The sequence below is a fragment of the Synchiropus splendidus genome, chromosome 16 (genome assembly GCF_027744825.2).
Source record: "Synchiropus splendidus isolate RoL2022-P1 chromosome 16, RoL_Sspl_1.0, whole genome shotgun sequence".
Lineage (NCBI taxonomy): Eukaryota > Metazoa > Chordata > Actinopteri > Syngnathiformes > Callionymidae > Synchiropus > Synchiropus splendidus.
In genome coordinates, this window is record NC_071349.1 from 8,547,501 (window position 1) to 8,564,209 (window position 16,709).

At 43.3% G+C, this 16,709-nt stretch overlaps 1 protein-coding gene across 1 annotated transcript in view; it reads left to right on the forward strand.

Annotated features, from left to right (window-relative positions):
- The window catches only part of ppp2r3a (protein phosphatase 2, regulatory subunit B'', alpha), a 46,768-nt gene that overhangs the window by 6,979 nt on the left and 23,080 nt on the right, over nt 1–16,709 (forward strand). Inside the window, exon 2 of the mRNA XM_053844823.1 lies at nt 10,400–10,455. The gene's annotated coding sequence lies outside the window, so the exon portion shown is untranslated. The remainder of the gene's footprint in view (nt 1–10,399; nt 10,456–16,709) is intronic.

The window sequence follows — 16,709 nt, forward strand, 5'->3', positions numbered from 1 at the left end:
CAAGTAGGGAGGAGCGGACGCAACCAGCAGAGCTTCATCGAAGTGCTGGCTGTCGCACGTGATCGGTTGTTGCTATCGGCAATGACAGGTAGTGATCGGCATTCACCGATCACGCTGATCGATCGGAGCATCCCTTGTTACATTTCTGTTCAGTTAGCATCAGCTTGTAAACAAATCAGTAAATTAGTTGTTACCTCACTTCAAAATAGAATTTTGAGAGAGGTTCAAGTTGTTGTTTTTTCCCCCTGCATTTATTTTATGTACGTAGCTTGTTTTGGCTTTTTAAATATCATTGAATGCAGTTAGCTCAATCGGACAGCAGGTGGCAGTAGCCCGACCACACTGTCACCTAGCAAAAAAGAGCCTAGTGAAGAAATGCTAGTGAGTCATGGTCTTTTCTAAGGATTTATGAAGTGAAGTACCGAGTAGTGTTTGAAGGGAAAAAGTAAATCATGTTCTTCACCACTTCCTTTAAGTTTCATGTGACTGTTGAATGTGCTGCTGACCGTTCCAAACTCTCCATCACCCCCTGACTCATTTCTTATTTTAGCATGAGCTCAGCTTGAACCTCCGTCAATCAGCCGCTGTTGTCAGACGGCACACTTTAAATAGGGAGCTCTGAAAACTGATGTCACCACTGTTGGGAAATAAAGCACAATGAACGATGTGATTCATGGTAGGCTGGAACTTCACCTTCATCAAGGAGAGCTGCCGGCTGGCATGCTGAGAGTATGTCACACAGGGATGAAGAGGATCTCCCATCATTCCCTGCAGCACGTTTACTGCCTCCATTGTCTCTGGAGGGAAGCACCGTGATTGGCCGCTTGTCCCTGGAATTTCTGCATGTGTGTGCGATGAGTTAATGGCAATCCATTGAGTGGTTGATTGTGTTGTTGTCCACAGTGGACCTCTTTGTCCAGGCCACTACACACACAAGTTTCAGAGGCATTCCGTCAGTGTCAAGCCACTTTCCTAGCGCGGAGTGAAGGGAACTTGCTGCGCCATTGAGTCAGGCTGCTGTGGTTTCTCCTGGCTTCACTTCGACTCATGAATGGGACACATGGAGCTAAAAATATTTTTTATGCTTGTGCTTTTCAGTATTGTGTTGCGTGATCAAGGCCGGGTTGTGTTACGACTCATTGCAGAAGATTTACTGAGCTGTGGGCGAATGAATGAAAGAAAAAGAAGCAGGGATAATGGAGAAGCAAGTGGAGAGGTGAAGTGCAGACTGTAGATTATTGTTGGGTTTTATGTGTGTTGAGTGCAAAGCTGACATCTGTAGGCTCCCACAAGAACTTTAACAAGTACCAGTTTGTTAATTTTAGTTGAATTATTATTGGTATTTGTGATCATAGTTTAGTTTTCAGCGTTCATTGATGAAATAAACATTAGGGCTATGATACATTTCAGGGTACAGGACAGTGATACGAGGCATTATGATGCATTGTGCTACAATTGTGCAACAATATTCAATATATTGTAATATTGTGTTAAGAGGAAAAGCCAGATAATGCATGGAAACAAGTTTATTCTTATGACGTCAGTCCAGTTAGATTTTCTGTTAAATTTCACATAGAGGAATAAATTGCTCCCTGAATGACCAAAATAATCCAGTGAACAAAAAGAGAACGCCAGTGTGAAACATGGCACAAATGCAGCAGCATATCAAAGTGTCTATGTGTTAAATATTGATCTAGCCAACTTGAAATATGTGTCAGATAAAATCAATCTTAGGCTATAATAGCAGGTGAACGCGCTCTCTGAGTGCCTTTAAACTGGGATAATATTAATAGTATTATTTAAAGATTTGGACATTACGTGTTGGGTTCTATTAGTATAAAAACATACTACTCTTACTTCTAATAGTAATAATAATAGTGTTGTATAAAGTTAAGCCGTTGTTATCATTTGTTTTGTATTCTTTTTCGCTAGCTTACAGCCTTTTCTTTTTCAATGTTTTTTTTTATTTTTTAAAGTGTCTCATGACTGAAATGGTCTTGGCAGGTTCATGTTTCGGCAGAGAAAATCTGGTTGTTCTTGAAGGTAAAACACCTTCACACTGATAATCAACATGACTGACATTACTATAAATTATTATGTGAATTATTGTTTTCAGTCTGAGCGGATGCAGAAGGTAGCTAATGCCCTCATGTGGGCCACATCTTGGGGACATAAAAGACTGATAGCAAACTGTAAGGTTTAAAGTTTTTGTCTCTTAAATGAAGTTAACAAGCAGTAAAAACTGTTTTTCACATACTATCTATACAGAAATAAATAAATCATAGAGCCACAAGTCTGTCTAACAACAACAACAATAATAACTCGGCTGTCGTTTTTGCTGATTTAGCAATAACTATTGTCTGCAGATCATGTGTTGCTGTTGACCAAGAGTGAACCCTGTCCAGCCACAAGAGCGTTTAAGGAGGAACAAAAAAATTAAGACATGAGCGGAGGAAGTCTGAAAACACCACAGAGAGGTGGAAATCTAAAGCCTTCCAAAGTTTCCTAATAGCTTCTAGTTCTGTGGTATTACAGCTGGTTCTGCATGAGAAATTAGCAGAGTCTATTTCAGGCTTTACTCCTGTTTGATATGCCAGACTGCATCTCCAGGCAGAACAACCAGACTCTCTCCAAAGCTGTAAGTACATTAACATGTGAGGCGGCAGCAGCAGGCAGTGCTTGACCACCAGGAGGACTGACCCACCAGCATGTCCTTATTCCGTCCTCCAGTTCAGTCTTAATCCATTCATGAACTTTTCCAGGACAGATAAGATCAGGCTGACATTTCCAAGAGTGTGTCTCCTCTCTTCTGGAGGAGGAAGTCGGGTGGTGTTGAGAGAGGAATGATGGCCTTTATCTTGGCCAGTAAACACGAGCGTTGCTCGCAGTCTCCCAAACCTCCCCGATGTGCTCTGTCACAGGACCCGTGTGTATACGGCCACGCAACTTAAATACAGATTTCACAGAGTACGCAGCCTCAGAGAGGATGTGGTCGGACACAGCATTGGTGTATAGTGCCGTCTAAATTTGAAGAGTGAATGTGTGGAGTGGGTTGTTGGCGGGCGGTTTACGAAGGACCAGTCTGATCTCTGCACACGCAAGCTTCCCTCCTGCCTGCCAGTCTGACCACTGGTCTGCAGATATGCTCTCAGTATGTCAGTATCATTGCACTCCTCTGTCTCATTTTGTCTATTTGACCGTCTCATGAATTTCTGAACATTTACTACTATGCATTTTTGTCCATTTTCTCCTCATATGTATTGTGTATCACAGTTTTTTTATTTATTTCATTATTAACCGGCTCACCCAAGTGTTTCAGATCATCCATGGCGAGTTGTTACACTGTTCGACTTGACTGATCATGTCTGTGATACCCTGTGTGACCCGTGTCTCTTCTGCCTGCAGCACCTTTCCATTGTTCTTCTGCCCTCCTGCTTCATTTTAATTTTGCGGCGTGATGTAGCCACGTTGTCACGACTTACTTTCACTGCATGAATCTCAAAGGAATGTGACACAAGGCTTAAAAATATATAGTTTTGTATCAACATACTGTCGATAGCCAGCCGATTTTATTGCTTGGAAGTCACAAAACTTCATTCAACTTCATTCAACCATTTCTGGTTCATTTGAGGGAAAACAGAGGTCGACTAAGAGGTGTAGTCTGGGGGCCTTCAAAGATAAATGAAGCACCTCAACTGGTTTCTCTCTATGTGGAGGAGCTGAGGATCAACTTGGTGGCCAGGATGAGCTTGACTGAACACTTTTTGGTCCGCAAAACATGGATTTAAAAGCTTGGAAGTAATAGTTAAAAGGTATATTTGCACTGTGATGGTGGGGATGTTTGTTGGAAGAAAGTGGAGAGAGACAAATGGATACCAAAGTGGATGAAGGGAGACAGACTTAGTGGACACTCCAACAGGATGATCGTGTTAAGGAGGGACGGGAAACTGTGCTGAGGAAAGTCAATAGCAACACATCAAGTTAAGTTGTCCGGTAAATGGAAGTAAAGTGGGGCTGCTTCTCTGACAGCTCCAGCGCCAGGAGCTAATGGAAGTGCAGCCCGCCACACACCCTTCATGAGGTCTGTTAGAGTGAAAACAGGGTGTCTGGTGTGATCAAAACATCTGGCCCAACGTGGAATAGGAACTATTTTTGGACTGCGTTGCGTCAAGCTCTAACAACAAAAACACACACGTTCCCTACATAACCATGACAACCATTCACTACAGGGATCATTCTGAGCGGTGAAAATCCTGCTGAGTCACCGATAAACAACAGGTGGATTTGTGAGGCTTTTAATTCATTCACAAACACATTGGTCTGAAAGAAAACAAAACGGATTGTGTCCCAAAACATCCTGAGGTGTCTCTGAGTTGTGAGCTCACTCACTCTAGTTTCTCCCAGATCACAACACTGCTGGCTGCCATGATCAGTGACTCTGTGTGTTGTTTCAACTGTATACCATAATTTTCCTCCACATTCATCCTTGTGGTTACCATGGCTACAGACACCGCTGGCTTTTCTCTGTGAAACGACGACAGCATATCCCAATGCAGTCTGAAATCAAGATTGAGCAGCGCAGTAGCAAATATTTTGAGTGTTTTGTTGGGTCACTGTTGAGTGACAAACATCAAGTTCATGTTGTTTATCAAAAAAATTGCTCGTTCACTTCGGTGCAGCAACATGTGACTAGAGAGTAATGCATGTTTTTCATCAGGGACTGTGCTTGAACATCAAGTGAACGGTTCATTTAGTGCCTTTATTGAGCCGTAATGTGTTTAATTCAACCTGGAGTACTTTGAAATGTTTTTCCAGTTGCACAGTAATTTAGAAAAACAAGTCCTTATGAATGAGTAAAAAGAGACCTGTGAAAATGGCTGACTGATTTTAATGTTAATTATTATGATTATTATCGTTGTGATGCATTTTATTTTCTATTTGCTTGAAAATGTAGTGTTAAACGATTCAATGACAAACAGCAATAAATGATACAATTTTAATTAACATTCAAATTTAAGTAGGATAAATGGTGAGTGATGTGATGCGTGGATGGATGATGAGATTTGAATGAGTAGATTAATTTCTGTCTGGGTTGATGATTAATTCATGTTTCAGTTGCACATCTTGAATGGAACGGTTGAGAGGATTTTTCAACGTGTGGATGGATAAAGTGCTGCATGGTTGATGACTGAGATATCTGTCTGGTGGATGGATGGAGATTCGGTTCATGATATATATTTGAGTAATGAATGAGTGATAGGTGATTTATAGATGATTTTATGAATTAAAGTGGAATAATGAGACGAAGAACTATCTTATCTTGCCTCTGAATGAAATGTGAATGTTCACTTTTAGGCTCAAGGTGTGAGGAATATTTGACCCGATGAATGGATGGGGCGATGAAAGGGTGAACGACATGCGTGTTCTTCTACGTAAGGAACGGTTTTGGTCTATTAATGGATGGAAGCTACTGAAAATATGTGTGCAGTTTCATCAGTGGGTTAATGTGTGAGTGGATGAATAGATGAACCCAGTTTGATGTCCTGCATGTCTCATGCGATTCCTCCTTCATATGTTTCCAGATCTGCCCTGAAGTAACCTTGTCTTCTTCTCCCACTCTCTTCTTATTGACTTCTGCCCAGGTAGAAACCCAGGAGGGATGAATTACTCCCATTGTATGGACTTTGATCCAAAGGGAAAAGAGTGTGTGTGTGTGTGTGTCCGGGCGATGCAGTAGTCTGATATGGTTGGCGCTCTTTCATCGGTGAGCTGATTCTCCTGCTATGTGTTTGAACTGAATCAGAGACAGCTTGTTGTTTGGCTGCAGCTGTGGCCACATCACCTGCTCGTCCGCTCGCTCCGCTCCTCCGTCTTTTGTCTTCTTTACTTCACGGAGATCCTGCCTTTGTTCTGCTCGGCAACCTTCCCTTGGTTTCCCATGGTGCATGGGGCCAAGTCTCAGCCGGCCTTGGAGGATGAGTCATGGCTTTTTCGGTCTGCTTTTACCGTTACTATGGTTTTGCTTGAACAAATATGGATTCCAATTTATTTTTGGGGAAAAAAAGAATTCAGCGCTGGAAGCTGACATCTGGGGAGACAGTCGATGTCAAGGTCTCTGACAAGCTTTCATTCATTACCTTCTCCTTGTTCCATGTAGAAGGCTGCAGGGCCTCAGAGACCATCCCAGCTGCATAGGGCGAGAGGCGTTTGACAACCAGGACAGGTCCTCAGGGCTCATAGGGATAGACACATACTCATATGGAGGACTTAGACAGACATTTATGGAGGAAACCAGTGTTCCCTGAGTATTTAACCTCTGTCATTGAGTTCTAGCTTTCACTTTTTGTGAGGCAGTTTACTGCACAAGAGACTGACATTGTTGAAGGAGATGTTTATCATCGAATAAAATCTAAGAAGGTTGGTATTAATGGTCTGATACTCTTTTTTTCTTTTTGAATGACAGCTTGTTGCGTTGTGAATGAACTGTTCGGAAGGGTGGGCATTGATGGACGTGTGTGGTCTGTGACCGCTTGAAATGCACGTGTCAGCAAATTTGGATCGTATTCAGCGAAGTTACTGGAAGCGACCTAAAATTAGGGCGTATACTTTTCAGGACGTGTTGTCCCCAAGGTATGAGGCGCAAATTGTCAATCTGAAAATATGTTATTACACCACAGCTGTGTTTGATTTGATATCACAGTTCCTCTCCGATCACATGGAAGAAATTTGATTCATCATATTCAAGTTATTTCATTTTAAAGGTTCTTGTTCCAAGATTAACTGTAACTCTCCAGCACGTTGTACCTTCTGCATGACAGCTGTTCCATGATAAGTCCTCAAAAGAAGACTACAACAGTGGCGCTGATATAGAACTGACTTCAGTCGACTTCAGTTGTCAGAAATATTGTGATGGTTTTGTTTATTGTTTACACCCGTCGTTGTTATTGTAAAAAATGAGCTCAATAGAAAATGAAAGGCATCAAACGTGAGATGAAAAAACAAGTGGCTCCACCTCAAAGCGTAGCGTTTACCCAGATGAAGTATAATTAGAATGATGCATTCCCATACTTACGTGTTTATGACTGGGTCCTGATGAGAGACTTTGATGTTTTCTTCGCAGCAGGACAGACAACATGTTGATGTGGCGAGTGCGTCTCTGTAATTTCTTTTGTAACGTTGTGATTTAACACGATTTTCTGCTCTAAATTTGTAACATCATTGTGTGGAGTCCCACAATAGAACTCCATTTGTGAGGAGGACTCATGGGAACTTGAGTGGACCTTTCAGTCCTTTGGGCCTCCTTTGTTGTTCTTACTAATCGCACTCCCACAGTTATAATAGCAACTGCAACACACACACACACACACACACACACACAGGGCCCAGAAGGATGTCGTGTTTACTGTGACCAAACTCACCACCATTCATACACGTGATGTTATGGATTGTAGTTTCATTATATTGCTCATTGCTGATTGGATGGCTTCACTTCCGCTGAGACTGTGGAAAGAGGATTCTGGAGATGCATGACCTTGAACCCAACAAGACGTTTCACTACTATAAAACTGGTGTTGCTGCCCTGGTCCCGAGAGCTCGGGCAGGACAGCTCGTCCCACCGCGCCAAAGTTGGGATGTTTTTTTCGTCACCGATTTTGGAACAGACGTGTCAGTCTGAAGGTGACAACATGAAGCATGTTTCCTGTCCTGGCACTGAAGTGTGGGTCGAATTAATGGGCTGTGAAGTGAAGTGGTCACCACATCTTCGGTGGGGTTCTTATCAGTTTGAACGAGGAAAAAAATCATTTGGCTGGTCCTGGATTTAGAAGCAACGTTGTTTATCAGTTTGTGCTCCCTGGTACAGCTGAGGTGGAAGGCCTTTTAGGCTGACATAGGCCTGCAGGGAAAATATGAATCCAGATTCTTTAGCTTAGAATTGGTGTATTGCATTTGTACTGCAACAAGGGAAAAAGATGTCCTGAAAATCGCCTGAGACTGACACTTGTCGCCTTGTTTGAATCAAAAAATGCAGACAACTGAATCTAACCCCTTTTTTCCGAACGGGTGGACGCTTATTCTCGCTACTTTTACCACCACTAATCTCACTCAGTGAATTGAAATCACTTTTTTTTTTAAGATTTATTGTGCAGACCTGGTCCGAGCTTAAATATTATATTACATTTACGTAAAGGCACCTAGAGTCCAGTATTGAGCACGAGTTGTGTTATTTACATTAAAATCACTCTGTTTTGGTAGTAAAATGAGAGTAAAGGGTGAAACAACTGGATTCTCACAAACCAAAAGGAAAAAAAGAAGGTATTTGGGATGTAACAAAATGGATGGAGCATTGTTCTGAGTGTGATAGCTGTGAACTGAAAAGTGTATTTTGATTTCATGATTTGGTTTCAGCCAACCAAAGCTATTCCCTGGTTAGATTCAGCTTGTGTCTGTCTGAAGCCAGATTTGTATCCATTCCCGAAAAAGCAATTATATCACTTGCAATTGTGGCAATTTTCACGAATTAAAATGGGATGTGTGTTTCGTCTTCCAGTAGTTGGGCTGCTGCAGCGGCGCTGCCTGAGTTGAGCAGCGGTGTGGGCGGTGTGCGTGGGTGCTTGTTGCTGACCTCTCCGGCAACACCGGTTTTCACGAGTAGTGGTCGTGGTGTGTGCATTTTATTTGTGACACAATATATGTTCCATCAGTGAGTGAGTGTGTCAGTAACAGCAAACAGATGTGCGACTCGGACATGAAGGCTTTGGCAGACCTTCCTTGTCTGTGTGAGGATCAGTACCTCTGCTGGAAAATGTGGAATCACGCTGAAGACTCACTGCTGCCTCATGTTCTATGGAAACATAGGAACATTTATGGTGTTTACTGCCAGCTCACAGTGGAAGGGAGGACACACACCTTCTTGACATACAGCTTTTACTGGAATCCACTCACACTGAGAAGCCTGTGACACATTGCAGTAATATGTCTGCCCTACTTGACCAGCAGAGACTTGGCATCACTGGAGTCAGGTGACATGTTCATACTCCATTTATGAAAGGTTTTTGCCTGTTTTGGAGCCATTGTAGTCATGAATACGTTGCAGATGTTTCCTAAGTTTTGGAAGAGATTGTGATGTTGCAGGTCATTAATGATGGATGAATGTGAGCAACTACTTTCCTCAGGGGCCACATGACTAGGGCCGTCATGACCAGAGAAAGAAATAAGGGATGAAGAGCCTTACGAAACTTAAAATATGCAGTATAAGCTTCAGTTCCATTTATAAGTAGTCAATTTTATTTTGAAGTAATAGTAAGTGTTGGACTTAACTTTTGAAGGCACTTTATTTCAACAACAGTTAAGATGGTCAGATGAAGCGCAGAAGAAAACAAGGAGGGAGGAGAAGTTAAATTTGGATCTGGCTTGGATTGAATTGCAAAGAAGCAGATAATAAATTTGTTTAGCCATCAAACGTATATGTGTAAACAGCTTTATAGTTTCTCTCTGGCATCTAGAGGGCCACATGTGGCACCCAGGCTTCATTCTGCCCAGATTATTGTGGACTATTGAAGTATAAGTTGACCAAAAGCATTTAAACGATATGGACCTGTGGAAATGTTGAGGCAAGCTGCCAGGCAATTGGTCGGTGAGTTAGTTTGATCAGAGGTGACAGTGCGATGGTCCAGGCTTTCAGCCAGTCGTAGCAGGCCTCTTTCTCCACTGTACCTTTGAACTGCTACTGTAAGGATGGAATGTGCTCTGCTGAGCTTAACCCTGGGGCGCATATGTGTGTGGAGCTGTGAGTCTCTCGTGCTGTTCCACATATTTCCCGACCACCTTTCGCCTCCTCCAGGCCACAGAAAAAGAGTACACGTATGTGAAGTACTAACATCAGCAGGTTTCAAACCCTTTGCCTTGTTTGTGTGTGAGCAGCGATGGTGGAGACAAGTGCCCCCCCCCTTCTCCTGCCCTCAGTGAAGTCGCGCTCTGACATTATTGTGCTCTAATAAGCCAAAGTGCAGTCAGCTCTGGTCGTAAATCTCCACTGTTGTACCACCATATTGCTAACAGATGCGCAGATCTCTCCATTATGCAGCTGAATTCAGAGGTTAGAGAAAACATGTTGGCGCTGTGCAACTTTGGACACAAGCCAGCTCATTTAGCGACTCATTCTAACAAGCTCTTTCATCATATTTTACTGGACTGCAGTGTCTCAGTTGTTGGACCGATTCTCTTTTTACTTACTTAGGCTTTGATCTTTTGGCTCACTTTCCGCTCGCGTTCCGTTTAATCTGTCGACTTGCTTCTTTAAAGTTTAAACAGTTAGTCAACTGCCATTTCTTCTGTCTCTGCTCAGCGACTGTTACATGAGGTGATTTCTAACTGCTCTTTTTTGTGTCTGATCTTGCAGAATCCAGGTGAAAGATCTTCCCTGTGATACAGTTGGGAGAAGATCACTTGAATTTGGTAAGAGTCTTGACTGAAATGAACTCTGAATCAGAACACAACAGGCACTGATGTGAGGGGCGTGAACTGCACAGTTGCCGATTGTTTGACCGAACTCCAGATAACTGAGCGACCCTTTCACACTGCAAAAATTACCTGGTCACCTCGCTATAGTTGCTCGCTTCCTTGCTACCTGTGGCTGAAAATGAACGTGTCGATATGCGAGGCCCCATCAGTGGGCTCCTGCCAAGCATGTCTACTTCTTGAGCATAAAGAAATCCATTATTGTTTTTTAAATGGATAGATTTTCCTGCTGCGGTTTCACTTGCTCCATAAATATGCAGCCACTGGGTCACCAAGTCCGTTTTACAGTTCTTGTTAAGATGAACTAGCACATACACTGCGGGACCTTCCAGACTCCGTAAATCAACGCTACTCCTTTTCAGCGCTGTCTAGACTGAAACCTCCGGCGCTGTGGCAGCGCCTGCCGTCCCACGCTTGGGTGAGCCCACACCCCAGCTGCAGCATACGTCCACTTGGCAAACACAGGGTGTCGGGGTAATTTACCGAAGCCTTTGGTGTGGATGTTAGAAAACAGACAAATGCAGGGCACAATGTCCAAAAAATAAATGTGTTATTTTGAACCCTTGAGTCACATTAGAGATGGTGATGAAACAGGAATCGAAGGATGGATCTGCCTCTGAGGCAACAATAATTTGGATCCAGAGCAGCGGGGGTGAATGTGTTCCAGTCTGCTGTCGTGGGTCATTTGTGAGACACACTCTGGGACACAGTAGCTGGACATTTGACTGTGAGTGATCACATGCACAAACACAAATCCAAGAATAGACCCCAAACACTGGGAAGAAAATGACCCAGTAACAGAGGGTACATGTGTGTGTTTGTGTGTGCGAGTGAGAGAAAGCAGTGTTTACTCAACTGTGCATCTATTAAAGAACCGTATAAAAGAGCAACCGAGTGGGTTAAATCACGTCTGACTTTCATCATGTGCATCGCAAGTCTATAAAGTCTTCAAATATCATCGTGTTATGGTGCGTGGCGCCGGCGTCGTGCCCTGGTTTTCAGTCAGTTGAGGTTAGTGTGTGACCACAAGTTTCACAGAAGAAAGTGACACGAGTGACAGGGAGGGGGCTCGGGTTTTATAGACCTGTTTGTAAGTGGGCTTGTAAATGCCAGAAACAGGCTTAAAGTGACAACTGGTGGCGCAGACGGCTCTGGTTTGGTTCACACTGTCAAGGTTGGATCTTTACAGCACGGATGAGCCGTGTTGCCCCATACTCTTTTTTATGTATTCACATGCAGAGCAGCAGCTGGTTATTATGTTAGAGCTCACGTGTGAAACCTGAGGCCCCGGGGCCAAATCTGGTCCTCCACGTCATCTGTGTGCCCCACGAGGTCTTTCACTATCTTTTTAAATTTAATTCAATACTTATTTAAAGTGCAGTAAAGTAGGTGGCCCCCGATCAAACATCACCACATCGCAGTGTTATGGCTTTGCACTTGTTTTCTGTCAATCATTAACCTGGAAAACTCTCAAACTATCTATAAACACAGAGATGTGTTGGGCTAAAATTAGCCTGTTGGCAGGTTTTGCATTCTTTATACCTTTTTTTCTGTTCAGTTTATGCATACTTTGTCTAGTTTTGCCCCCCTGTAAGAGTGAGCAGGACCCTGCTGTTATGTGAGCACAGAAACAGAACAGAAAAGGAGACTTTCATGAGTCGTTCTTGGGACCAGATGAGGATGTGGTCCAATGCCCTGGACCAGGGGCAGATTTAGAACTGAAGAAAAGACCACGGTTTAGGATTAGATTAGTGATGCCATGTGCGTGAAAATTTCTCGCTTTCATGATCATCCAGACTTCAGTGATGTCAGCAAAATAAATACTACAAAAATGTAATTTTTCCCTTCTTACTTACAGTCCCTTACTGTCTCCTCCATTTTACCAGCCGTGTAAAGTTGCATCTGCCTCTCTGTTGAACTAAATTTCTAAATTCCCAAAAGTAAATTTCAGATTCCGAAAGACGGGTTTCGAGACCAAGCTGCCGCCCTGTGACTCCGCCCCTTCCCAGGACATTATTTATTAATTTATTATTTAATAATTATTTATTTATTATTATTTAAGCCACTCGTTTAGTTAATAAAGGTTTGCAGTTGCAGGCAAACCTTTATTAACAATGTTGTATTTGATTTGAATGGAGTTTGTTTTTCACAGCTTCTCTGCTGAGAAGCCAAAATTGGTCATGTAATCTAAGGTAACTCGAACATAAGTAAAGGAAGACCCGAATAATAACATACTCAATGAGCATCAGTTGACCTCAAATGATGAGCTGTAGAAATGACACAAACAAGATTTGCAAAGTTGTATCTGTGGTCAGATGAGTGTGTCTCTGCATGTGTGAGTCCATGTGGCAGTATAAGGCATCAAGAACAGGGGGAGGGATGAGGGGTGAGTCAGTGGTGGGTCCGGTACGCAGTGACTCCATGACCACGGGCCATGGCGACAGCGGTTTGCGGTTAGAAACCCTAATCTGCTCCTCATATGACCTTCTGATGGACAGGGACAGGAGTGAGCACACACTCACACACACACACTCACACACACACACACACACTCTTACAGACGAGTTTGTCAAGCTCCATCTGGACAGTCTAAACATGCGCTGAGAAGTGTCTCTGGTCATATCTGTGCTCCTACTCTTTCGTAAACAGTCGGCTGCGTGTAGCTGCACCATGAGCTCACGCACATTTTTGAATGCTTCAGAACATCTATCAGGTGTCATCTCAGTAACGTTCCTCACGTCACTTGGGAGACATGAGTCTTGGTGAGGATAGTCAGACGGCACCTGCAGTCAAGTCAGGTCTGCAGGAGAGAGCCGCAGAGATGGATGTTGAATTTCATCATTCATTTCAAAACTACAACCTTTTCCAAAGAGCCGGAAGCGAAGAAAGAAGTGAAGTGTCCGGTACAGAGGAGAGGGTTTGCTGACTGGATCGACATCAGAACTTTGGTGTCAAGCATCATCATCAAATACATTTGGATTGAAAAAATGTCAGATGAGAGATAAAGTATAAAATAAATGTATTTATAAATGTATTTTTGCTTCATGGAAACACCATTTTTTCTATCAAAGGGATCCTGTCTTATTCAGTCCAGTTAAATTTAGCGTTTGCGGCTGTTAACCTGTGGTTCAATAAAGCCAGACTGACCAAGCCAAGAGGGCCCTGTAATGTTTGCACCTTTTTTGGGACCTCTCGGCACTGAGCATAGCTGTGACAAAGGCAGCAGGAAAAACTTGATCTCCTGATATACAGTATGTTGGCACTTTGTTACCTTAGTTTGAGAGGCAGTGCTTGTCTCTGCGCCTGTCTGCCAGCAAAATAACTCAAAAACAGATTAATGGATTTGGTGTTTTCAGAGTGATCGTCTGGATCTACAAATGTTCAAAGGATTCATCACTCAGACCCTTTTTTCTACTCCTTCTGTGTGTTGTGTGCCTCCGCCTTTATATAGACGAAAGAAATGAAGTGCACTACTATCATTTTTAAAATGTCAGTATGGGTGCTCTTAGTGTGTGTACTTTCATGCTGTGCTGCACTATAGAGGGTCGAACTCAGACAGCAAATCCTAACCTGCCCGACATTCAGAGTACAGTCTCAAAGGTTGCAGTGCTTGACATCTTGTAAGAATGTGGTGGCACTCAGCTGCGGACTGTGGGGCTGAGCTCTTATCTCCTCTCTGGCTTCGGACCATCTCATTCTCAGTATGCCTGGTTGAATTTGACCGAGCTGTCAAGAAAGGGCTAATAGTTTGGCCGGTGTGTTTGGGTTGTCGACCAGATCCTACTTGGTGTGTGTTGTTGTTGTGTGTGTGCCTCCCTCTGGGTGTGAGTCTCAGGTGCTTGTAGGAACACTCTGATGTCTGTTTGAATTCAGGTCACCTGTCTTGAAAGGTTACATTTATGTGACCTTCTTCTCTCAGCGACTGTTTGAATTTGAAAGACCGAGAGCAAGATTGTGTATGAGTGTACGTGTGCGTTCCCAAAACGACGCAGAGACTGGGTCAGCATGAGCTCTAGGCTACTGTTGCGCTTCGATGAATATCTAATTGTGAGTTTGTTGTAGAGGTGTACGTGACCCTTTGGTAAGGAGCGCTCCCCATCTGTGAATTTGGATCAGCAAAGTTTGTTTTGAAGTCGGTGCTAGCTTGAATCATTAACATACTTTACATTTATTTCTTCTTGTGTCATCAAGAAAGTTGTAAGCCTTTTAAGGTCAAACAACGCACCAAAGAAACAAGAGGTCGCTGGTGAAAAAGCACAACAACATCCAACGCTCCCTGAGGGAACATGTTGTGTGTGTCCGCGCTTCCTGTCGCGCTCGGGGTTACTTTTGTTGCTCTAATGAGGTGCTGAGCCATTCACACAGCCCTTTTCTGGTCTGATGTGACGAGTGCTGGGGGAACAGGTGGTGCCAGGCTGGAGGTGTAGATTTGACAGAGCTTTTGACCCGGCAGCCTGCACACCAAGAGCTCTGGTGAAAATGTAAGGAGGAAGTGGAAACGTTTGAAAGCGGAGACGTAGTGGAACCTCAGATTTTCCAAGTGAAACAGGATGAGGACAGAAAATGTGGAGAGGATTTTGGAACGATCCCAGTGAGGGATGTGAGATGTCTCCCGGAGCTGGGCTGTTTCTGACCTGGTGGTGGCGTTTCATGAATGATAGTCAACACATCAGCACTGCACTAGTCGTGACGCCATCATTCTTGTCAATCTGCTGAGAAGAAATGCCTTAAGCTCAGGGTCCAACGCAGCAGATAACGTAGAACGTATGGGACCATTTCGCAAAGGACACATCAAAGGACACATCAAAGGACACATAACTTTCACACCACATTTTTAGCAATTAAAATTGAAGTACAAAATGTACAACTCCATTTAAGATTACAAAAGTCTTCGCCTTTTGCATTTTACATACATTTTTATTTAAATTCAACTCTATCTACAACAGTACAGTCAGCCATGTCGTCCACCTGCGCATGTCATATGGCGACGAGTTGTCGACTCATTCTTTACAGCCGTAATTGTCACACATTTTGTCATGAAAATGCACCACAGCTTTATTAACTCAAAGGAAACATTGATGGTCCTTTAGGTTTTAGACAAACCTAAAGAGAGACTAGTGATGTGTTAGCGGTAAGCATTAGTTCACATCTGTCAAACTCAAGCCCCGGGGGCCAAATCTGGCCTGCCACATCATTTTATGTGGCATGAAAGGGCGTTTAATTCCTCTGGTTGGCTCATTTACCTATTTGGAGCCACCAAAAACTGGATCATCTTGTTGCTGTCTTGACCTTTAAATATTATGGTGTTCAAGCTTTGTCACTCAACTGGCTGTTTTCCAGCAAAAGAAGCTATTAAATTGAGCTGATTACTTGAGAGAAAAGGCATGTTCTTGGGCCTGTGACTTGACTGCATTCAACATTTTGGTCCCTCCCAGCATTACGTTTGACCCCACTGCGTATAGTCAGTGTATTTTATGTCAGTTGCAGTTCAGATCAGACAAACAACAAAAATACAGTATTCCTGGTTGTTGTGTGATTCCTTACTGTAGTGCAAAGTGTGTCTGTAAAACACCATTTAAAATGCTCAGTTGCAATGCGAACAAATTGCAATGCGAACATGAAAAAAAACCTGCCATCAGACAAACTTAAAAGAGTCACTAACTGGTTTCCTAGCCACAACACGTGATCACTTCTCCACTCCTCCTTAAAAGTTTTTTCCCCTTCAACTTAACCTTGAGCAGGAAGCGGTAAATCAGCGGAGGCCGACTGTCGCAGCTTCTCATCCAGCCTCTAAATAGTTCCATAGAATCGGGACACAGAGGAGTTGTGTACTTCTGCCCACATGAACTGACATTGTTTTGCAGTGCGAGTCGGTGGGTACAAAACAAGAGGCCGCGGGGCTTCCCAGAGGAAGTGGCGCTTTGTTAAGAAAAAGAAGAAGGCACAGTCGGAACTCCAAACTTACCCCACAGGAGAAATACAGGTCCATACTCGCCCTTTCCTTGTAAACACACACACAGAAGAGAGACCACCACACTGCTTCCGTGTTGAGATCACTCAGCAACAACAGAGCACTGTTGTGCTGTACACACACACACACACATTACCACTGAATAGTGTCTCTGTCTAAACGTCCAGCCTTCAATGGTGGACAACAGCCGCCACAAAAGATGAATCACTGGGCTTTTAAC